General features: G+C 35.7%; 1 pseudogene; it reads right to left on the bottom strand.

The window, feature by feature from the left end:
* Window positions 1-24,811: 24,811 nt before the first annotated feature.
* Window positions 24,812-25,157, bottom strand: LOC122737317 (annotated as a pseudogene).
* Between the last annotated feature and the right edge of the window lie 529 nt (window positions 25,158-25,686).

Consider the following 25,686-nt stretch of genomic DNA (forward strand, 5'->3'; position numbering starts at 1 on the left):
AAATTTTTTAAATTAGATTATTTAGTTTCCAGTTAACTTTTACTCTCTGCTTCCATAGCCTTTTATTAAATGTCATTTTAAAATTGCATTATGGTGTGAAATGGACATCTTTAATATTTCTGCCTTTCTGCATTTGGCTGTGGGGTTTTTATGCCCTTATATAGGGTCACTTTTTGAGGGTGCCTTGTACAGCTGAGAAAAAGGCATACTTCTTTTTATTCCCAATAACATTTCCTTTATGAATTTGGATGCAGGGGGCAGATAGGTGGCTCACTTGATAAAGCACTAGGCTGGGATTCAGGAGGATCTGAGTTCAAATCCAACCTCAGATACTTCAAATGCACTAGCTCAGTGACCCTGGGCAAGTTACATAACCCTCATTTTCCCAATGAAAAAAGAGAATTTAGATGCTATACCATTTTGTGCATATATATTTAGAGTTGGCATGTCATTTTTTATGATTTCTTTTAGTAAAGTATACTTTTCCTGATTATTCTGTTAGGTCTATTTTTTGTTTTTGCCCTCTTTGAAATCATGTTTGCTACCCCTGTCATTTTTACTTTAGCCAAAGCATAATAAATTCTGCTCCAGCCCCTTATTTTAACTCTGTGTGTGTCCCTCTCTTTCAAATGTGTTTCTTATTAAAAACAAAACAAAACAAAAAACAAGTAATGTTGGATTCTGTTTTCTAATCCATTCTTCCATCTACTTCTCTTTTATGAGTGAGTTCATCCCATTCACATTCCCACTTTTAGGTATTAATTATGCATTTTGATCAATCCTTTTTTCTTCTGTTTATCCTCCTCTTCTATCTTTTATCCTGTCCCTTCTCTAATGTCAGTTTTTCTTCTGACCACTGCTTTTTTAAATCTGCTTTTCCTTTTATCAACTCCCACCTTCTTTTATCCCCTCCCCCTTTTCCTTCCTTGTTTGGTAAAATAGATTTCTATTGCCAATTGAATATATAGATGTGGGGTAGCTAGGTGGTACAGTGAATAGAGCATTTGTCTTGCAGTTGGGAGTACCTAAGTTTAAATCTCCCCTCAGACACTAAATTGCTATGTGACCCTGGTCAAGTTCCTTAACTCAGTGCCTTAAACATCCCTGACTATCTCCAGTCATACTGATGTATATCTTGACAGTGGAACTAGATAGCTCTGGAGTAGAGAGTGAGGTTGGTGATCGTCCATGTCCCTCCCTCACTTAAATCCAAATTCACTGAAAGTCATGACATCACCCTTATGTCATGGTCCTCTTTGAGAATGAAGGACAAACAACAACAATATAGATATATTTTTCCTCTTTGAATGAATTTAGATTTGAGTGAGATTTAAGCATTGCCTCCCATTCATTTTTCTCATCCTCTGTAAAAACTCTTTCTTATATGTATATAAATTTTGGTTATACATATTTTATCTAAGATAATTTCTCCATTCTTCCTCTCTCTTCCCCCTTCTGTCAGGGTATCCTTTTTTCCTATTCACTTTTTACATTAGCCAAATATAATCAACTCATTCACACACCCTCTTTCTAACTATTCTCATAATGACACCATTATTAGAAGATATATGTAGGGTCAAGGAGGTGGCACAGTGGATAGAGCACCAGCCCTGGAGTCAGGAGGACCTGAGTTCAGGTCTGGCCTCAGGTACTTGACAATTACTAGCTGTGTGACCCTGTGCAAGTCACTTAATCCCAATTGCCTCACAAAAAAAGATATATGTATCATTGAGCCATAAATAAAGGTAAGCAGTTTCATCCTATTGAGTTGTTCATTATTTCTCTGTCATTTTTACCTTTTAATGCTTATTTTGAGTTGTATTTGAAAGTTAAATTTTCTATACAGCTCTGATCTTTTTCTCAGGAATGCTTAAAAATCTTCTTTTATTAAATAATCCTCTTTTTTTCCATTTTAAGGATTATCCTCAGTTTTGCTGGTTAGTTTATTATTGGTTGTATTTCTAACTCTTTTGCCTTTTGGATTATCATGTTCTAAGCCTTCTGCTCCTTTGATGTGGTAGTGGCTAATTCATGTATGATAGTGACTGTGACTTCATGTTATTTGAACTTTTTTCCTCTGCTGCTTGAAATATTTTTTCTTTAACATGGGAGCTCTCCAATTTGACTATAATATTCCTAGGAGTTTTCATTTGGGGATCACGTTCAGGTGGTCCTTGGTAGATTCTTTCCATTTCTATTGTATTCTTTTATTTGAAAGTATCAGGATGGTTTTTCTTGACAATTTCTTGAAATAGGATGTTCAAGTTTTTTTTAATCATGGTTTAAAGTTAACCCAACACATAATTCTCTCCATTCTATTATCCAGGTCATTTGTTATCCCAATAAGATATTTGACATTTTCTTTTATTTTTTTCATTCTTTTGATTTTGATTGTTTCTTGGTGTCTTATGGAGTCATTAGCTTCCACTTGCCCAATTCTAATTTTTAAGGAATCATTTTCCTCAGTGAGCTCATGTGTCCCTTTTTCCATTTGTCCAATTCTATTTTTTAAGGTATTAGTTTCTTCAGTATTTTTGTGTTTCTTTTTACCAAGCTATTAATTATCTTTTTATAATTGTTTAACCTAATTTTTCCTTCACCACTCTGATTTTGAAAACGAAAATGGAATTTCTTTGAAAAGAAATTCTTTCTGGGATTGTGTCTGATATACATTGTTTCTTTGAGATTTTCTTGTGGCTGTTTTGAGTTCATTGTCTTCTGAGTTTCTATCTTTACCTTTCCTACCAACATAGTAGCTTTTTATGATCAGATCACTTTTTATTGTTGCTTACTCATTTTTTCACTCTAATTTTTGGTTTGGAACTTTATGTTAATGTTGGGACCTTTTCTCAGCATAGGAAGGGAGGGACTATGTCTCAAATTTTAGATTTTTTCACACTGTGCTGAGCTTTCAGAGCTTGTTCTGGGGATTTGGTAATTGTGAATGCTTCTAAGCTGATGTTATCTGAGGAGGGGAATCCTTAATGTTTTCTTTGTCTGCACTATTGTCTTTACCCAGAAAAGCTCCTTCATTCCTTGGAATTGCAACAGATACTGCTACTTAGGTACCTTACTTTCTTAGTACCAGAAACAATACTGTTCTTCAGGTTCCCTAATCCCCTGGGGCTGGAAGTAACACTGGCCCTCAGATATTTCACTCCCTCTTCACTGAAATTGTTTCTCTCAGCTCTTGGATTATGACCCAGAAGTGGGTATAGGTAATGGAATTGCAAACAGCATCTGATTATTCTAACACAGGGCTACCCTGTCATATTTTTTCTGACTATTTGCTAAGTATCCTTCCCATCTTTGGCTTGAGAATTCCTGAAGCTACTGCTACTTCTGTTTCAATCACCTTGTTCTACCAGAGGTGTTTCATCCACATGGGTTTTATGCAACCTCCTCCCTCAGGTCACAAATCTCTCCAGAAGAATGTCTCACTGTGACCTTTTGTTGGCTCTTCCACTCCTAAATTTGATTTGAGGTGTTTTTTAAAGTTATTTGGAGGGGAATGTAGGAAGAGCTCAGCTTTCTATACTCTGTCATCTTGGGTCCCTCCCTCCCAAAAACCCCTCAAACTTTTTTATTGCTGTTAAGAATACTCTCTTCGAGTTATTTTGATTTGCAACCTTGGTATCACCCTTAATTCCTTATTATCACACATGCTACATATCAAATCAGATGTAAAATCTTGTCATTTTTATCATCATCATATGTAAACATGTTTCTTTAAACCCATTGCCCTTATTTCCTGCACAATTGTAATAACCTTATAATTTTTCTCTTCACATAAAATGTCTCTCCAATTAATTCTTTTTTAATTTAATTTTTAATTTTTTCCAATTACATGTAAAGATATTTTTTGAGTTCCAAGTTTTTCTCCCATCCCTTCCCTTCTCCTGAATCCAGCAAGTAATTTGATGTAGGTTATACATTACAATCATGTTAAACATATTTCTATATATTGTAAGAGAAGGATCAGAATAAAAAGAAGAAAAATGAAAGAAAGAATAAACAAGAACAATAACAAAAAGCAACAGGGGACAGCTGGGTGGCGCAGTGGATAAAGCACCAGCCCTGGATTCAGGAGTACCTGAGTTCAAATCCAGCCTCAGACACTTGACACTTACTAACTGTGTGATGCTAGGCAAGTCACTTAACCCTCATTGTTCCACTAAAAAAAATAAAAATAATAAAAACGAAAAGAATTACAACAACAAAAAAGCAACAGCGAAAGTGAAAATAGTATGCTTCAATTTACATTCAGATTCCATAGAAGGGCATTTCCCACCATAAATCTTTTGGCCTTGTCTTGTACTTCTGAGAAGAGTTAAGTCTATCCCAGCTGATCATCCTACAGTCTTGTTTATACTGTGTATAATGTTCTCTTGGTCCTGCTCATTTTACTCAGCATCAATTCATGTAAGTCTTTCCAGGTTTTTCTGAAATCTTCCTGCTCATCATTTCTTATAGCACAATAATATTCCATTACATTCATATACCACAACTTGTTTAACCATTCCCCAATTGATGGGAATTCCCTCAATCTACAATTCTTTGCTATCACAAAAAGAACTGCTGTAAATATTTTTGTACATGTGGGTCCTTTCCTCTTTTTTATGATCTTTTTGGGATATAGACCTAGTAGTGCTATTGCTGGGTCAAAGGGTATGCACAGTTTTAAAGCCTTTTGGGCATGGTTCTAAATTGCTCTTCAGAATGGTTGGATCAGTTCACAACTCTACCAACAGTGCATTAGTGTTCCAATTTTCCTACATCTTCTCCAATATTTATCAATTTCGGTTTTTGTCATATTAGCCAATTGGATAGGTGTCAGGTGGTACTTCAGAGTAGTTTTATCCAATTCATTCTTTTTTTTTTTTTACATGGATCTGTAGCTTTATGAAGGGACAACTTCTTAACCTCTGGGAGCCCACATAAGGGGGCACATGTAGCCAGTAAAGTTGAAAGTAGGCAGGATGTGATAAGGGAAAAGGAGAGATACAGACACACTGCTCAGGGAGAATCCAGGGGGATCAGGAAAAGCTTCACTAAGAGGCAGCATCTAAAATAAATCTTGACAGGACCTAAGTATTCTTTTTTAAAAATAAAAGTATATTATTATTTTCCAGTTACATGTAGAAATAGTTTTCAACATTTGTTTATATAAGATTTCCAATTTCAAATTTTCTCCCTCCCTACCCCCCCAGACAGCAGGTAATCTGATATAGGTTATATATACATAATAACATTAAACATATTTCTGCATTAGTCATGTTATAAGAGAAGAATCAGAGCAAAAAGGAAAAACCTCAAAAAAGAAAAAGAACAGCACCAAAACAAAAGAAATAGTATGGTCCAATCAGCATCCATATTCTACAGTTCCTTTTTTTTATTTCTGGATTTGGAGAGCCTTTTCCATCATGAGTCCTTTGGAATTTTCTTGTACCATTGGATTGGTGAGAAGAATCTAGTCTATCACAGTTGATCAACACATAATGTTGATGATACCATGTAGAATGTTCTTCTGGTTCTGCTCATCTCACTCATCATCAGTTCATGCAAGTCCTTCCAGGTTTCTCTGAACTCCTCCTGCTCATTGTTTCTTACAGCACAATAGAATTCCAACATTTATTATTTTCCTTTTTTGTCATATTAGCCAATCTGATAGGTGTCAGGTGGTACCTCAGAGTTGTTTTAATTTGCATCTCTCTAATCAATAGTGATTTAAAGCATTTTTTTCATATGGCAATAGATAGCTTTGATTTCTTCATCAGAAAACTGCCTGTTCATATCCTTTGACCATTTCTCAATTGGGGGATGACTTGGATTCTTATGAATTTGATCTAATTTCCTATATATTTTAGAAATGATGCCTTTATCAGAAGTACTGGCCATAAAATGCATTCTTTGTATAGCTACCAAAATTATTTTAACAAAACGGTGAGGAACAATTATTTGATTGTGGATAAGGAATTCTTTGTTACTGCACCCTTTCAGCTGAAGACTTGTGCTCATGCTTCCCTGAAAAATTGTTATCTTTCTCCAGTGCCTTTGTTTTCCCTTCTCTTCATCTTAAATCAGTCATATGTCTTTCCTTCTATATTTTCCTTCTCCAAATCCTTTTTCACACATCTTTGATCACACTCTACCTTGACTTCTCCAGAAGATCACCATCTCTATTGCTATACATACATAGGATTACAAAAGAAACCAATTATGTAGAATTTTAGTTATTGAAATATTAAAAAAACCCACAGACCCCAAGGAAAAACTCCTAAGCTATACTAACTTAGTAGGTTATTTCATCAGCTTGTATGGGTTAATTATCACCACTATGTAAATTTCCAAGCCTTTATATCCAACTCAAACTTCCCTCCTGATCTCCAATCTCCAATTACAAACTGTCTCTTGGAAATTTTGTATGGAATGTCTTGTAGGCTTCTCAAAATTATCATGTCCAAAGACCAGAAGATTTTTTGCACTTAAATGCTTCTGTCTTCAGGATGTCCCTGTTACTATAGAGAGTACCATCACCTTTCCAGTTAATAAGGTTCACAACCTAAGTGCCATCCTTGACTTTTTTCTCACACTCAGTGCACATGTCCAATCTGTTGCCAAATCATTCTATCATTTCATGACATCTCCCATTCCCTTCACTACCCCTCTCCACTTCTTTCCACTCACAATGGTATAACATTGATATTTATCAATTTCTTCCTCAGTTGTTTGTTGTCTAGGATTAGTTTAGATTCACATTGTCTTTTTTTAAGAAGTTATAAAATATAAAGCAATAAAGACGGTTTTGTTAAAACAGAAGCCCTCATCTTAATCACAGGAGTGATAAAATCTCTTTCTCTCTCCCTCAAAATAATATACATTTATATAATATTTATTTCAGGATTTATAAATAAAAGCTGCTTATGCCCTACTTTTTGAAAAATAAAGATTCAGTAGGTAACAACATATCTAAGTAATAATAAGTGATTGTTGTCCTTTGTTTTCAAAGAGGACCAAAATGACATCGCTATATTGGAGTCCAGGTATAGTGTGGCTGAACAAAACAATGTACACTCAGATATGGAACAAATAGTCCATGTGAATATTTGGAGTGGAGATGTCTCCAAATGTCTGCATATCATGTTTCTTTTGAGATACTGTAATTCTGCTTCAGTCACAGCAAACAGTGCCTTCTTTAATGTGGGTGCACCATGGTAGGTGATACTTTGCCATTGTCTCTCATGTCTCACAATTGATTTTAAAATTCTTCAGAGAGGCCTTGAAAATGTCCTTGAATCACTTCTGACCTCCATGTGAGCACCTATCTTGCATGAGTTCTCTATAAAATAATCTTTTAGGCAAACATACATTTGGCATTTGAATAATGTGGGAAGGCCATCAGAGATGTGTTCTCTGTTGTACAGTTTGAATTCTTCGCAGTTTAGCTTGGGAAAGAACCTCAGTGTCCTGTACCTTATCTTGTAAGGTGATCTTCAGAATCTTCCTGGACAATTCAAATGGAAGCAATTCAGTTTCCTGGGATGGTGTTGGCAGACAGTCCAAATTTCACAGGCTTACACCAATGAAGTCAGTGCAATGGCTGTAGACCTGTTTGGTAGGTAGCCTCATACCTCTTATCTTTTCTAGAGCCTCCCAAATGCTGGGTTAGCTCTGACAATGTATACTGCCAATTTAAGTGAACTTGTCAACAGTATTAAAATTTGTTCAATTTATTATAACTGATAGTTTTACATATGGATGGTGTGGTGCTGGCTGGTAGAGAACCAGTACTTTCTTGGTATTAATCATTAGACCAAAATTAACACAAGGAGAAAAGAATGAATTTATACTTTTTTGCATCTCAGGTTCAGAGGCTACATTGAGTGCACAATCATCTGTGAACAACAACAAAAAATCATCCACCCAGTCTCCCTCCACTTTAGTCTTGGCTTGCATCCTTTTTTTTTCCAGGACAATGAAGGTTAAGTGACTTGCCCAGGGTTACACAGCTAGTAAGTGCCAAGTGTCTGAGGCTGGATTTGAACTCAGGTCCTCCTGAATCCAGCACCAGTGCTCTATCCAATGTGCCACCTAGCTGGAACTTAGTTAAGGCTGATTAAATTGAGATCACACGTGGCCAACCCTGAGGAGAGTGTGTTCTCAGAGGCTATGGACTGCAACATCAGCAGGAGACCACTCTCAACCAATCAACTTGAAGAATCTCCCATTTCGGGGAGGAGGACAGGAAGTAGGAAGTAGGGGGCTGGCGGACTGAAGTTTGCTCTTTTGGTTCGAGACATCAGCTTGGTGGCAGGACTTCATGTGGGCTGTTAGGAAAGCTAGGGTTTCCATGCTATAAGGAATCTGTACTCAATCTTTCTCTCTTTTCACTATCTTATATCTTTTAATAAATCCTTAAAAGCCTAAACTCTTGGTGAATTTAGCAGTGATTTTAGCCAGTTTCCACCCAAAACTGGGGGGGCAGATTAGAACCCACATTTAGATTTTTGAACAACACAATGAGTTAATGCAGTGCTATTTACCAAATCTCTGAAAACTACCTATTTCTTTTCAGCTCCACTCTTGCCAACCATGTATTGGCTCCTAAATTTTCCCTCCAAGTTTGTAATGAACTTTTCCAGCTTGGAGAAGTGCTCTCATCTATTGACATTACATCTTCTGGCAGTCATCTTGCTTTGGGGATCTAACTTTTGTTAAATGTGAATATTTAGCTTGTAGAGGATAAGTCTTTGGTCAGTCCAGCACTCTGTACCACACATTGACTTGATTACTCCCATTTCTTGTTTGTCTCCTCTTCTTACACTGTCAATCTAGTAAATTCCAATGTTTGCTGCAAGGGTAGATCTATGAAGTTTTATTGCATTTAGGTAAACAGAAGACATTGTTAGTGATGAGAAGATTATGAGATGTACAAATCTTCAGTAGTAAGTGACCATTGCTCTTGCTGTTTCCAACTCCATTCTTCCCAAGGAATCCCTGCCATGTATAGAAATTTGTGCCTACTTTTGCATTAAAGTCATCTAGAATTATAAGTATTTCCTTTTGTGGCACATTTATGATGAGAGTCTCTTCTTTGAACTCATCAGGGTTCATCATGGTGGGAGTATGTGCACTGACAGTAGAGGCTTGGTTCTCTCCTGCATGTGGAAACCACATTGTCATGAGTCTATCATTTATTCCTTTTGCTAGGCATATAAGCTTGTTGACTTGATTAGTTTTGATTGCAAAAACTAAACCAACCTCATGGCACACGTTGTTACTGCAGTCCTTCCTGAAAAATGTGTACCCAGCTCTAACTTCAGTATGCTGCCCTTCATTTGCCAAACTTTTTTTCACTCAGGGATGCTATTTTAATGTGATAACTGCTGAATTCTCTCCCAACAAGAGCTGTTTGTCTTTCAGGTCTACTGGATTTTGTGTTGTCTATAAGTGTGTGCATATTCCGTGTACCAATGTTGAATGGAATCATCTTGGCAAAATTTTTGTGTACTTTTTTTGTGTTTCAACCACAGGGTGGTATCCTCACCTGCCAAGCTAAGGAGTTCAGAATGGGGCTCTTCCTCATACCAGGAAGTAAGTAGTATAGTCCTGAAAAGGCTGCTCAGAGATCCAGGGGGCTGCTAAATCCCATTGCTGCTTCCAATGAGAAGATGACCCTATGGCTTGGGCTGCCCAGTGTGCAGGGTTGTGGCTATAGCTCCCAGTGTATGCTCACCTGCTTCATCACTTGCCTGTTGCTATAGGACTTAGATGTATGTTAAAAAAGGTAAAACATTTTATGGGTAATGTTTTTTATTCCCACATAAATTAGAATTATGTAGGCAGAGTCGAGTGAAGTCATTAGCTTCACTCTCTCTTCCAGAGTCACTGGAATCTAGCAAAAATAAGGAAAGGTCAAGACAATTGTGGTGGTTTAGGATTCAGTGGATAGCCTTGTTGTTTTTGATGTCTAATCAAGCTTTAAGGGCTCCACAGCACCTGTTTCAGCTGCCTTCCTGGCTCTTGGAGCAAGTTGTCATCTTCCCATTCCAGCAGGGAAAGTCTTCACATTCTTGGGATAGATGCCTCCCTAATTCACCAATCTCTCTCCCCAGTTCCTATGATGCAGTTTTAATCTGTTGAATAGTATTAAATGAGCTATTTGTAAAGCACATAGCTCATTGCCTGACACAGAGTGTGCACTTTCCTTTCCCTTCCCCTTCCCCTTTCCCCAAAATAAATGAAATGTTTTAAAATGGGGGAGACAGTAAGCTGATCCAAACTGGAGAAGTTTCTCTGTGCTTTCACAACACTAAGTTCTGTCTTTTCTATTCTCCCCCCTTTGCTATTGGTACGCATGGGAAAATCTCCCTCAGGCACTGAGGCACACCACTTATGGCTTGGAGCTGGGAGAATCTCTCCTCTTCCTGTCCAGGAAGTGAAACAGTGGTGGTTGGTGGGTATGTGGGCTTTAGGAGAATCCTTAATTGTATATAAGTGCTTCTGAGGCTGCTATGGACACTCCAGAAGCATAGATACCGTATTAAGGCTTCTTCTGTGGTATCTTCTAGAGCACCAAAAATCAGATACATCCAAGCAAGGTTTCCTTCATGCCCCCCCTCCACTTCCCTACTTGTTTGATAATAAGAGGAGGGAGTATACTGTTCTATTATACAAAGCTTTCAATTAGTTACATTATGTGTTAAAATAGTTTTGTGTGGGTTGTCCTAGGGAATTAGCTACGAAATCTAACATTATTTCTGTATTGTAGTAGGTTTAGATTCTGTGCAATTGATTTAGAAATGAAAGATGTTCTAGTGCTAAGTGGCATCTATCTATGTAGAAAACCTTATTTTTAACTGAAAAAATGAATTTATTTTAATTCACCCAGATCTGTACCAACATTTATGTTTCTCTTATAAAGACAGTAAATTTATTAACAAATTAGTAATTGCAGGAATGAATATATTGCTTAGAACAAATGACTTTCAAAAATGTTAACTCTGATTTTCTGTGTTATTTACAAATGAGCCACTTATTATAGCAGGTCCAGAGGGGAAACTACATTGCAACACTTTGGAAGCAATGATTTAGAGATGCTATATATCTTTTCGGAAAAGTCAATTTAAAATAATTTTATTTCAAATTTTTAATCACATCATTATCTTGATTAATCTGAATTTAGTAAGTCTCTACTTCATTTTTTAAATTTTAGTTAGGATCTAAAATTTCTCAGTATAGAGATTCCAGGTAACAAAGTCCTCTCTACCAGTACAGATCAGTGACCATACTAGTCTTAGAGAATGGCCTGGGGCAGTGAGAGATTGAATGATTTGCCCAGAGTAACATAGCCCACAACTATTATAGGTGTTACTTGAACTCAGTTGGTCCTGATTCTGCCTGCAGCTTTCTATCCTTTGTGCCATGTTTCATCTCAAGGATTCATTATACTCTAACATGTTATTTCCTTGTCTCAGAGCAAAGATAATTTGGTCGGATCTAGGGTTAGGTGTTAATTGTGATTGGGAATTATCTCAGGGGACAAAAGACATAAACTAAACCGGTAGTTTTCATTGTCTTGTCTTGAAAGAACATAAATGCATTGAACAATGATTTATTGGTATTTAGCAAACATTAGACATATACTGGATTTTTTTCTTTAGTGTAAACATTTGGGGTTTGACCAACTATTTCTTTTTAAAGTGGGGGAAAAAAAAGGTTTTACTTCTGACAACTAAGGCTCCCTGAAGTCAGAGCCTTTGTACATAGGAAATGAGTCTAGCCAAAGGCTGAAGTACCTTTCCTATGTATTCTCTAGTGTGTGTCTTCGTTTGTGACCCCCAGCTGGTTAACATCTCAAACTCTTTCTTTTACAGGAAAACGTATTTGGGAATTGGAAATAGGATACAGCACTGTTCAACTCTAGGATACCTGCTCAAGTTCAGTCTAGGTTGGTGGCAACCAAAGTTAACAATTTTTCTCTTTTATTTTTTCTGTTACCAGTTTCACTTTGTTCCTTTGATATGGCAATAATCAGTTTAATGGTGTTTCTAGTTTCCTGGAACAGGATGTGCCAATAGTAGCAGTGCTTCATCGAGACCTCTGGGTGGGAATTTGGACAAAATGAGCTCTGTGGGCTCTCTAATGTTAGAAAAGAACTATTTTTAGGAATTTGTTAAAAATCAAAGACTGCATTTATTCATATGGCTGAATATGCCTAGTCATATCTGGCCCAATCTGTATACTTCTTTGGTCATTTCAGTATGCACATCAGCAAGTTGAGTGTACCAGAGTGCTATAGAGTGATAGTCAATTTTCAACAGAAAATGTAATATATTCTCTTTCACCGGTGGTTCTGTTAAATATTGTAAACATAGGCCAAAACCCATTGCCATATGCACAGCACAAGATGAAGGGAAGAGACAGTGACACCTGTTCAGTATAGGCTGTAGATATAAATGGAAACTTATGTTCTTATTTATAAATTTACAAATTTGTAAAACGAATAAAATTGTAGACGTTTCAGTCTATTCAGATTGCTTGTAAAGTTAAACAGAAATGACTAGAGGTGGACAAATCTCTCCTTTACTTTTTGCTTTATTGACATAGCTGAAGTAGCTGAGAAAGAAACACAAATGAAGAACTTATTTCAAATAACTATAACAACTAATTGACTTTAGGCCTTTCATAGAGCTAGAATAGATAATTTTAAAATTATGAAAGGAATCATTTTGTGGAGTGAAACTCTCATTAGTTGAAGTCACACCTTTATTATGATGCCTTCAGTGGGTCAAGAAAATTAGAAGCTTAACCAGAAAGTAACAATGTAGATGGGACCTCCAATCAGTATGGACTCATCTCCCGCAAAAGAGACATCTGAGCCTTCTGACACAGGTTTTCCTACATTGTTAATTAAGTGGACACTTAAGGGTTAATAATAGTGAAGTGATGGGAAATTTTCTATTCTGACATTTTGATTTAAAATTCAAGAAAGATAGCTACATGAAGCTTTTGTTGTACACTGGGCTTGGAGTTATTGCATTTGGTAAATAACCTATCTACCTCATTTATGAGTATGACAATCACACTGGGTGTGGTAGGATAAAGAGAGCTATAGGAATACACTTGAAAAGAGGCGGAGTGATATAATCTTTATGTGCAAATAGAACAAGTTGCTAATAAGCTGTTACTACAAATTGCTGATATAGGATTAGAAATAAAGGATTGTTTTGTGAGTGTGGGTGTGGGAGGGAGAATGACTTATGCATGGGTGAGAAAGAAGGAAGGACAAAGACTGGAAGAGTAGGTATGTATGTAATATCATATGAGACAGGGAGAGTGTGCCTATAAAAAGCACATGAAAGTAAAAGAAAATGCTTGAGTGTGTGGCAAGTGAAAGGGAGGGAGATTGCAAACATGTTATGTGTTAGAAAAGTGTTTATAAGAGAGAAGTTTTATTAAAAAGTGATCTGTATGAGGAGAGAAAGCAGGACTTTTGTCTGAATGTGATCTGAGGAATATGAGGGAGGGAGAGGAAGAGGGAGAGGGAGAGGGAGAGAGAGTTTGAGATAAAGCAAAATGGCCTAAGCAATGGCCTTGAATTCAGGAGCATTCATACCATCATGACCAAAATATTCTAATTACTTTTAGCTAAAACACTGGGAGTATTCCTTTGATTCCCCTGCTTTTCTCAGTGTGATATTTTCACAATTTCATGTAGCATTACATGATGCTGAGATGGAAGGAGGAAAATGCCCACTAAACAGTTTTCTTGTACTGATTATGTGGAGAATATCATAGTCAAGTCAGGCTACCAGAGAAATGGGTTATTACACTGGGAACATTTATGTCATCTAAGGTCCTAGTGCCGCTGAGAGAGCCAGCCTTTTCCAAGGAGCTGTATTCTGTGAATTTCTTGTCAGTTCCCTAAAAGTGCTAAGTCATTTACAGCTTGCCAGTCAGTCTTCCCTGGAAACACAGAAGTAAAAGGTTTAGCACGCTATTTGTGACTTTTCCCTGTGTTGTAAAGACATCCTTGACAAAATGACACCCTATAACAGAAAAACTTAAAAGCAGCATTTAATGAGACAATTTCTAACCACCCCCACCCTCTATGCCCTAGGAGAGCCTCATCCCCACTGGGCATTTGCTAGTTCATTGACCACATTTCATGAGAGATTTCTTTTGATTTCCTTTTTGGCTGTTGTTATTGTTTGTTTGATTGATTGATTGATTTTTAATATCCAGTGAAGTCTAGTTAATGAATCGAATGACTTTTTTCATGTATTCCTTTCTTTCTTTGTGCATTTACCTTTCTGGTCAAATTTGGCTCTTTTGATTAAAAACTCCATCAGAGGAATAGAGTCTAGCATCCTCCTTCCATCCTTCCCTACTTCTCCTTAACTTGCTTTCTCCTTCTCACTAAGCTTCTGAGCTTTGATAAAACTAAAAAGAGCCACAAGGGAACACTTTTAAATTTTTTTTAAAGGGAATGCAAAAAAAAAAAAAGACAAAGTGAAATGCGGAATAAATTATTGCAAGGACATTAAAAGGTTCTAATTTCCTTGAGCATACATATGCATTCTGCTGCTGCCTGTCCTCTGTCTCCCAGTGTAGTCATTGATCCACAGCTTTTATAATGAAGTCTAATAACAACTCTATTACTGCCAGCCTTCTGATTGGCTTAGGCGCCCACAAAATTAGCTACAAAGAAGCCAGCTTGTCAATATTAATTCCGCCACAGAGATTACTTGTTATGGGAGAACAAAGGTGTTCTGGCTTGAGCTGAACAACTTAACTCCTTGTCTCATAAAATTTAAGCTGCTATTGATCGCCTTCTTCTATTGTGCTGAAGGATTAAAAAAAAAACACAGAGATGCGGGCGGCACAGCCACACACATACACACGCAGAGACATAAGCACGTTGAATCTCAGACATATTCTCCTCAACCACCAGACTCTGCTCCGCTTTCCCTCCTTCCCTCCTCCCCTCCTCGCCTACTAAGAATCATTCAGTAACATGAAGCAAATTAAATCAATGAATTCATCCTAGCAGATGGGTGCTTTAACAGTCAGTTAGCCTTTAGATAATTGAGGCGTTGACTCCGGAATCATAAAATGGATGGCTCGTTTGTACATTTTACTGAAATAGATCACCGAGGTTAAATAAATGAAATCCCATTTGTCAGGCGGTAATAAATGGCCTCCCCTTCTGCAAACAGCTCTGTTTGGCCTAATAAATACAGGGATGTTACAGTGCTCCTCCCTTGATAGGGTTACAGCTTAATGAAATGGTCTTTCCTCTGCTTGTTTTTGCCTCCTCCTGCACCGTGTGATAAGTAGCGAACCAACGAAGCTTGTAATTACAATCTTACAGAGAACCCGGCCAATCTGTATATAAATCTCACCATCCAATTACAAGATGTAATAATTTTGCAGTCAAGCTGGTAATGAGGTCTAATACTCATGCATGTGATAATCCCCCCTGGATGCTGACTCTATCAGATGTTAGCTTTGTAATTATACTGGCAGAAAATCATTATTTCATGTTCAGCAGAAAAATGAGGTTGGTGGGAAGTTAATTTTCTCTATGCTCTGTGAAGCATAGACAAAATTTTAATGATTTAATCATTATGGTTATCCCTTTTGCAATTGACCCACGTTACTTGTGTAGAAACATTGGCACATTTAAAAGTCCCTGTTACCCGATAAAGCTTGCCAGGTATGCAGCTTTTAATGTAGGAATAACTGTATACAATTAAACTATTAACCTGCTTGATAGGGGAAAAAATCCGTGGTTTGTGCTTTCATTATTTGTAGTAGGATTCAGGAAAATATTTATGTCCAGGACACATTATAATAAATTACAAATTTTTTGGTAAAAAAGAATTATGCTTTAATTTTGATATCAACTCCACCAAATACAATGCAACATCCAAAGGGTAAGGATCAGAAGGGAGAGAGCTCTTTGTGTAGATTTTCTCTGGCCAATGCTTTCTCTATGAAATAAGAACAATAGAGGAGGCTGTGGCTAACACTCCATATAGGGAATATAATTCCATTCTTCTAACCTCCTCTTCAGCATTAAGATAGGGCAGAGTTCATCAACAATATCTGTGGATACTTAATTCAAAATATTTTTTTTTTGGCTCATAACTTTTCCCCCCAGTTGTTTTGATGACTTTGCTATTTATAAACATGGTTATGGGGCTAGGGTGGGAAGACAACCTAGTTTGGACCACAGGCCAAAGAAAGAGAAGACTGTTAAAAATAATAATGACAAGTATATATTTCATCATAGGCTTTTGTGAAATTGCAGAAATAAATAAAGAAATGAGGCCCAAAACCTTTATATGGACTATTTATTAAGCAATTTTTATTAAGTGTCTCCTCTGTACAAAGCCCTGTGCTAGATGCTACTATATTATAACTTAAATTACTCTCGTTCTCTAAGGTTTGCAAAGTGATCTCTTTACAATAGTCCTGTGAGGTAGATAGATTTTCTTTTACAAATGAGGAAACTGAGACTTAGGGAGGTGAAATGACTGGTATATAGTCAAATAGGTACTAAATGCTAGAAATAAGATTGAAAACTAGTTCTCCTATTTATGAAGCCAAAACTCTTTATATTCTACTATTCTTAATTAAGTGAACCTACAAATGTTTTTAAGAAATGGCTTGAAAGCCTAACTCCCTAAATTGGTCTGAACTAATTTGATCAAATTGATTAAATATTTTCATTGGTTAGGCTGTTCATTTTTAATTCCAAATTAGCTTAATTAACCTATTGAATTGATGATATGTGTAGTTGTCAACATCAGCCCCATCTCACCCCCAACTCATGAATCTTCACAATAAATTTTCATTTTTTTTCTCAACCTGTGAGAAGAATATTTGTGTTAAGTGCTACTATTGACTTCCTTAGAAACACTTTGGAAGTGGGTAGGTTTTATGCAGAAATTAAGTAAAGTTCACATTTTTTTAAAATCTCCATTGTCAAAGGAGGAACTTTCACGTTAACTTCTGGAGGAAAATTCAATCAAAATTCAATGCAAAACATTTGCAAAGTGCCAATCCTCATTTATTTGTTCAATTGTTTGGGAAATATGTTCTTTTTTTCAGGACCTAGTTTAGATTTTGACTGTGTATTCCTGTTCACTGACATACTAAAAAAATCTAATAAAGTAAACAAAAAGAAAAGTTAGGCCAAACTCTTTGGAATGATTATGAAACCAATTTAGGGAGTATTTGGTGTTCTACAGCTCAATTCAACAAGGAGATACTAAATGAAAATAGGGAATATCTGAAGAACCTCACTATCTACAAGAAGGCTAGAAATCCTCAATGACAGTGGTCATTGAGTGGACCCTTGGAAAGCCTTTCTGTTTTATGCCTTCCTTGATCAATAATAATAACAAAAAGGTAATTGACTCAACAAATCAACGAACAAGTATTTATTAAGTGCCTGCTATATACCTGATACTGTGCTAGTAACTGGGGATACAAGTACAAAGCATGAAATAATCCTTGCCTGCAAGGAACTTCCATTATAATTGAACAGAGTTATATGCTGTTTAAATCTTTCATGGAATCTTGTGATTTTTATTCTTGCATGGGTATCACTTTCTTGAATAAGAATCTTCAAAGGAACATTTTCTTCTGCCAAATCAAATCCAGGTGCAGCTATTTAAACATGCATGCACACATATACACACACAAATGAAGGGACATAATATTTATTCGTGAAGGTTAGGGTTTCAAACAGGAAGCCAAAGTAATGGCACAAAGAGGGTTTGAATATATTTGTTCACTTTTCAGTCATAATGAGTTTACAGCAGAAAGTGTGGACAGTTGTTCTCCACATGGTAGCTGAATGTACCTAATATTTACCTTTAAAATAATGCTTTTTTTAACACCGTAATTCTCACCTATATAAGGCAGAATTATATAATATGTCCTACATTCGTGGCCATTTTTACACTTACAATTGCAGATTTAAATGGATTGTGTTTGTCCCCAGTTAGAGAGCAAAATTCTCTAGCAGTGGGATGGAAGTTGATCTTCCAGTCATTCCTCATGCTATAAGAAAAGACATCCTTAAACCAAGTAACAGAAGGACAGGATCACCTACCACTTTTGTGAAAAATAATAGTAAGTCTGGAAAATCTATTAACAGAATTTAAACACACACACACACACACACACACACACACACATAAGCAGAAATAAGGCTAGAGTGAGGTATCACTCACCCTTTCCTCTAAAGTGGTATGTTTCCCTTCCTGCTGAGTTCCTCCACTTGTTCCTGCTACTGAGGCAAATGGCCTTGCTTAAAAAGAAAACAAAAGAATATGTATGTACGCATGCAAACATGCACAGTCATATTGCTCTCACATTATCTATTTAGAAGTCGTTTCATGAAGAAGGGAAAATGCTGATACAGAAGGCAGGCTGCTGCCATGGCAAAGCTTTTGTCATGGGATGGTTTCCACTTCTTCTTTCCCTCCTAGATTTCCTTGAGACCTCCAAAATACTCCCATAGATTGTAAGCTGTTCCAGGCCAGGGACTGTCTTTTGCCTTTTTTTAAAAAAATATTCCCAGCAATTGGCATACTCCTTGACACGCAGTAGGTGTTTCATAAATATTTCTTAACTGACCTTTGCTCTCCCTACTGAGGGCTTGTTTGGATCTAGTTTTATTTCCCTTTCCAAACCATGAAAGACCACAAATCTGAAAGTTTGTTGTTGTTTGTTTTGGTTTGTGGCCAAACAACTTCTTGACAGAAGTTGTTCCACTTTTTATATCAAATTTTCAAATAAGCTATATCAACAAAATTCTCCTCAGTGAAACTTGAGGAATTACTTTAGCACTTGCCATTCCCCAGGCTTGTGTGACCCTTTCTTATCTCCATGTCCTTGTTCATATTTTTACCCTGGGATTTTCTGGGGCAGAGCCAAGATGGTGGAGGAAAGGCAGTAAGCTCTCAGAACTCATGACATGATCTCTCCAAAAAATCCTCCAAATAATGCCATATTTTTACCCTGCTTCACTTCCTTATCCTTTCTAAGACAAACCAAAGTTTTCCCAAATTCCTGCTTCTAAGACCCCAACATTCTCTGTTTCTTAGAGGTGTAGCTTTGTTATCTTTGATTACTTTCTCTCTTTTGCATCCTACACATAACCAATCACCAATTCCAGTTGATTATTCCTCTGCATCTCTTCCATCTGCCACCATTTTAATTGAGGCCCATATTATTTCATACCTGAACCATTATGATAACCTCTTCACCTCGAATAGCTTTGCGTTGAGTCTATACAAATTTCTACTACAAGAATAATATAACATTTGCACAGGTCTAGTTATGTTGCTTCCCTTCTTGAAAAATTTCCATGGCTCCCTAGTGCTGCTTTTTACAACTTTGCCCCAACCTACCTAGCCTTATGTGGTTTAGAGTTATAAGGGGTGTGTTAGGAGATCTGGTTTAACCCTTTCAGGCTCAGATAGATTAAGTCACTTTCCCTAACTCAAAAGGTTCTAGAATTTGAACTACAAAGTTTCTGACATTGAATCTGGGATTCTTTCCGAAGCATCACATCTGTGACACTATTCTTAGTTTATATTACTCCTTTTTTTTTTACTGTATACAAAAAAACAGCAATAGTGTAAAATGATCTGTTCGGAAGGAAGTGGTTATTTTCAGCAATGCAATGATCCACTATAACTCTGAAGGACTTATAAAAATTGCAATCCATCTACAGAGAAAGAACTGATGGTATCTGAAAACAAATTGAAGCATAATGTTTTTGATAGTTCCTTAATCTGAAGTTTTGTTTTTGTCTGTTTTCTCTCACAACCTGGCTAATGTGGATATGTTTTCCATGACTACTCATGTATAACTTATATTGAATTGCTTGAGTTCTTTGGGTTGGGGGGTGGGAAGGGAGGGAGGAAGAGAAGTTGTAACATAACGTTTTTAAAAATTGATGTCAAAATTTGTTTTTACATGTAATTTGGAAAATAAAATTCTAAAAAAAAAGAATTTAGTGTTTGTAACTATGGAATCTGGATGCAGAATGAACCATACTGTTTCTACTTTTTGTTTTTTTCTGTTTTTTTTTTGAGGTTTTTCCCTTGTGTTCTGATTCTTCTTTTACAACATGACTAATGCAGAAATATGTTTAATGTGATTGTACATATGTAACCTATATCAGATTGCTTTCTGTCTTGGGGAGGGAAAGGAAGGGAGGGAGGAAAACCTAGAACTAGAAATCTTTTAAAAGTAAATATTGAAAACTATCTTTACACATAAGTGGAAAATAAGAAAATAAACTTATGATAAAAAAAAAAGAATTAAGTGTTCATCTGGTCCTGGGTTTTTTTTCTTAGGGAGTTCATTGATGGCTTGTTCAACTACTTTTATATTTTTTATTTTTCAATTTCTTTTTTGAAGATAGGGTTATTTAAGTATTATATTTCCTCTTATGTTTATGTGTGCAATTTAGATATTTTTTGGTAAATAGTCATCCATTGCATTTAGATAGTCAGATTTATCAGCATACTAGTTAGGCAAAATAGCCCCTAAAATTGCTGTAGTTTCATTTCTATTGGTGGTGCATTCACCATTTTTGATACTGGTAATTTGGTTTTCTTCTTTCTTTTAAAAAAAATCCAATTAAGGGGCAGCTAGGTAGAAAAGTGGATAAAGCACCAGCCCTGGATTCAGGAGGACCAGAGTTCAAATATAACCTCAGAAACTTGACACTTACTAGCTGTGTGACCTTGGGCAAGTCATTGCCCCTACCAAAACAAAAAAAAAGATTTACAAAACAAAAAAAGATTTATCTGTTTAATTATTCATTTTCATAAAACCCACTACTAGTTTTATTTATTAGTTCAGGTTTAACTGTTAATTTTTATTAATTTTTCATTTTATTTTTAGGATTTCTATTTAGTGTTTAATTGGGGATTTTTATTTTGTTCTTTTTTTTATACTTGTACAGCCAATTCATTGTTCTGTTCATTGTCCATTTAACTGATGTAAGCATTTAGAGATTTAAATTTCCCCTAAGTACTGTTTTGGCTGTATCCCTTAATTTTTGGTATGTTCTCTAATTGTCATTCTCTCTAGTGAAATTATTCATTGTTTCTATGACTTGTTCTTTGAGCCACTCATTCTTTAACATATATTTTTGCTTTCAATTAATCTTTTGTTTATATGGATCTTTTTTGAATGTAATTTTTATTGTATTATGGTCTGAAATGAATGCATTTAATATGACTGCTTTTTTACATTTGTTAGGTTTTTATACACTAATATGCCATGGATTTTTGTGAAAGTGCCATGTACAGTTATTTCCATTCAGTTTTCTTCCCAGGTCTCTTGTATCTAACATTTCTAAAAGTCTATTCACCTTTTTAACTTCTTTATTTTTTACTTTATGCTTAAATTTATCTAGTTCAGAAATGGGAAAGTTGAGGTCCCACAGTGGTATAATTTTGCTATTTCTTCCTGTAGCTCATTTAAAATTTCCCTTAAGAATTTTGATACTATACCACTTGGTACATATATGTTTAGCATTGATATTACTTCATTTAGTGTGGTATCTTTTATTTATTTTTTTATAATAAACATTTTTATTTACAATTTTGAGTTCCAAATTCTATCTCTTCTTCCCTCAATCCCCACTTCACCTAGACAGTAAACAGTCAGATATAGATTGTATATGTGTAATTATGTAAAACATGATCATATTAGTCATTTTATATAAGAAAACTTGAATAAAAGAAAAAATGAAAGAAAGTGAAAAATAGTATGCTTCAGTCTGTGTTCCATCAATATCAGTTCTTTCTCTGGAGGTGGATAGTATGATTTATTATTAGTCCTTTGGGATTGTATTGCTGAGGATAGTTAAGTCATTCATCGTTCTTCAAAAAACAATATTGCTGTCTCTGTGCACAGTATTCTCCTTCACTTTGCTATGCATCAGTTCATATAAGTTTTTCCAGGCCTTTCAGAAATCATATTGTTTTTCATTTCTTATAGTGCAATAATATGCCATCTCAATCATATACCACAGTTTTTTTTAGCTGCTGTAAATATTTTTGTACAAATAGGTCTTTTGCTATTTTTTGGGATGTCTTTGGGATATAAACCTAACAGGGGTATTGCTAGATCAAAGCATATGCACAATTTGATAGGTCTTTGTCTATAGTTCAGAATTGATCTCCAGAATGGGTGGATCTGTTCACAACTCCAACAGCAGTGGATTAAGATCCCAGTTTTCCCATATCTCCTCCAACATTCAATATTTTCCTCTTTTGTTATATTTGCCACTAAGATATTTGCAAGTAGATACCTCAGAGTTGTTTAATTTGCATTTCTCTGATCAATATTGATGTAGAACATTTTTTTCATATGACCATAGATAACTGATTTCTTTGTCTAAAAATGATCTGTTTGTATCGTTTGCCCATTTATCCATTGGGGAATGACTTATATTTTTATAAATTTGACTAGGTTCTCTATATATTTGAGAAATGAGACCTTAATACTTCTTTCAAAAATTCTTTACCAGGGGGCGGCTAGGTGGCGCAGTGGATAAAGCATCAGCCCTAGATTCAGGAGGACCTGAGTTCAAATTTGGCCTCAGATACTTGACACTAGCTATGTGACCCTGGGCAAGTCACTTAACCCACATTGCCCTGCAAAAAAAAAAAATTCTTTACCAGTTTTCTTCTTTCTTTATAATCTTGGTTACATTAGATTTGTTTATGCAGAAGCTTTTAAATTTTATATAATCAAAATTATCTATTTCATATTTTGTATTGTTCTCTATATCTTCTTTGGTCCTAAATTCTTCCTCTGTCCATACATCTGACAGATAGACTATTCCATGCTCTCTCATTTTTTTTTTGTTTGTTTTTTTGGTGAGGCAGTTGGGGTCAAGTGACTTACCCATGGTCACACAGCTAGTACGTGTCAAGTGTCTGAGCTTGGATTTGAACTCAGGTCCTCCTGAATCCATGGCTGGTGCTTTATCCACGGTGACACCTAGCTGCCCCCTATTCCATGCTCTCTTAATTTGCTTATGATATCACCTTTTATGTGTAGATTATTTAGTCATTTTGACCTTATTTTAGTATATGGTGGGAGATGTTGATCTGTACCTAGTTTTTGCCATAATATTTTCCAGTTTTCCCAGCAATTATTGTCATATGAATTTTTGTTTGAAAAGCTTGGATCTTTGGGTTTATCATATGCTAGATTACTATAGTCATTTAATATAGTGTAATTTCTACCTGTTCTATTCCACTGATCCACTTCTCTATTTCTTAGCCAGTACCAGATTGTTTTGATAATTAATTCATTCTAATACAGTGTCAGTTATGGTACTGGTAGGCCACCTCCTTTCACATTTTTTCATTGATTTCATTGATACCCTTGAAATTTTGTTCTTCCAGATGAATTTTGTTATCATTTTTTCTAGATCTATAAAATATTTTTGATAGTTTGATTGTTATGACACTGAAAAATAAATTAAGGTAGACATGATTGTCATTTTTATTGGATTGATTGGCTCAAGTGTACCCATGAGCAAATAATATTTTTCCAATTGTTTAGATCTGACTTTATTTGTGTGAAAGGTGTTTTATAGTTCTAATCATATAGTTCTTGGGATTGCCTTGGCAGGTACACTCCCAACTATTTCATATTGTCTACCATTATTTTAAATGGAATTTCTCTATCTGTTGTTGCTGGACTTTGTTGGTAATATATATAGAAATGCTAATAATTTATAAGGGTTTATTTTGTATCCTGAAACTTTGCTAAAGGTATTAAAATTTTCAAGTCATTTTTAGTTGATTCTCTAGGAATTTCTAAGTATAACATAATATCATCTGTAAAGAGTGATAGTTTTATTTCCTTATTACCTATTCTAATTCCTTTAATTTCTTTTTCTTCTCTAATTGCTATAGCTAACATTTCTAGCACAATATTAAATAACAGAGGTGATACTGGTCATCCTTGCTTCACCCATGATTGCATTGGGAAGACTTCTACCTTATCCTCATTACAGATAATACTCGCTGATGTTTTTAGATAAATATTACTTATCATCTTAAGGTAAGCTCCATTTATTCCTATGCTTTCCAGTGTTTTTTAATAGGAATGGGTGCTATATTTTGTCAAAGGCCTTTTCTGCATCTATTAAGATACTCATCTGGGGGCAGCTAGGTGGCGCAGTGGATAGAGCACAGCCCCTGGATTCAGGAGGACCTGAGTTCAAATCCGGCCTCAGACACTTAACACTTACTAGCTGTGTGACCCTGGGCAAGTCATTTAACCCCAATTGCCTCACCAAAAAAAGAAAAAAAAAGATACTCATCTGATTTCCCAACAAAAATTTTGTTATTGATATAGTTGATTATGCTGATAGTTTTTCTAGTATTGAACCAGTTCTGCATTCCTGGTATAAATCCCTCCTAGGCATAGTGTATGATCTTTGTGATGTATTGCTCTAATCTCTTTGTCTATGGTGTCTTTTAACAAAATGTAGTTTCCCAGCATATCTCTTTTAATTAGATCTATTTTTGCTTTTGCTTTGTCTCAGGTCACTATCAGTGGAAGAATAATAGATTATGTTCTAGCCCCTTATTTTAACTCTATGTGTTTGTTTCTGTTTCAAGTGTGTTTTTTTTTACCAGTAAATAAATATTACAGCTTTCATGAAGTTATTATAAAACATCGGGACTCTTATACATAAAGTAATCAATGTATATATAAAATTTACATTATCTGTGTATTGATTTTACTTCTTAGCTTGACTTTCTAATAAATCTTTAGTTTCATTGATTTTGGCTGCTAAATAAGGAGATCCTTCCTTGTTTGGGTGGTTTAAAGGCATCATTCTTTGGTAAGCATTTCTAATTTTCCCCTTATTGGCTGTAGGGCTTCCTCCCAATATGATTAAGCTTCTTGCTTTGTCATTTTGGGTTCAAATCTGCCTCTATCATAGCCACCAATGAAGGTACATACATTTTGGCAAACTTCCAATAGCTTACTTTACTTGAGGCTCCATATGCTACTTTGTTTGCAAAACATACAAATCCTGCAGCAGCAATCGTCAGTCCAACTACCACCACTGTGCTGGCCATGGCTTGGCTCCTGCTGCCCTGAGGCTTCAAAGCTACAGTTCATCCCAACCCAGAGGCCACAGTCTGGCCTAGCTCAGTCCCAGGCCCCAGCCCCAGCCCACAGCCGCCTCCTTGGGTAGGACTGAGTGAACTCAAGTGTGTTTCTTATAAATAACATATTTTTGGATTCTGGTTTCTAATCTATTCTGCTATCTTCTGTTTTATAGTTTAGCTCATTAATTATCTTTTTGAGATCATAGTCAACTGAAACTTGTGCTCTCTCTCTCTCTCTGTATGTATGTCTGTCTCTTTCTGTGTGAGTGTGCATAAACTCTCTCCTAATAATGATAAAATTCTTAGGACTTACAAATCTCATCTTCCTCTATAGGAATATAAACAGTTTAACTTTTTTTGAATCTCTTATACATTACATATATATATATATATATATATATATATATATATATATATGTTGAGTCTCTTTCACATTTAACTTTTTCTGTTTCTTTTGAGTCTTGTGTTTGAATGTTAAGTTCTCTAATGAAATCTG

Source organism: Dromiciops gliroides, chromosome 1 (assembly GCF_019393635.1).
Source record: "Dromiciops gliroides isolate mDroGli1 chromosome 1, mDroGli1.pri, whole genome shotgun sequence".
NCBI classification, from domain to species: Eukaryota; Metazoa; Chordata; class Mammalia; order Microbiotheria; family Microbiotheriidae; genus Dromiciops; species Dromiciops gliroides.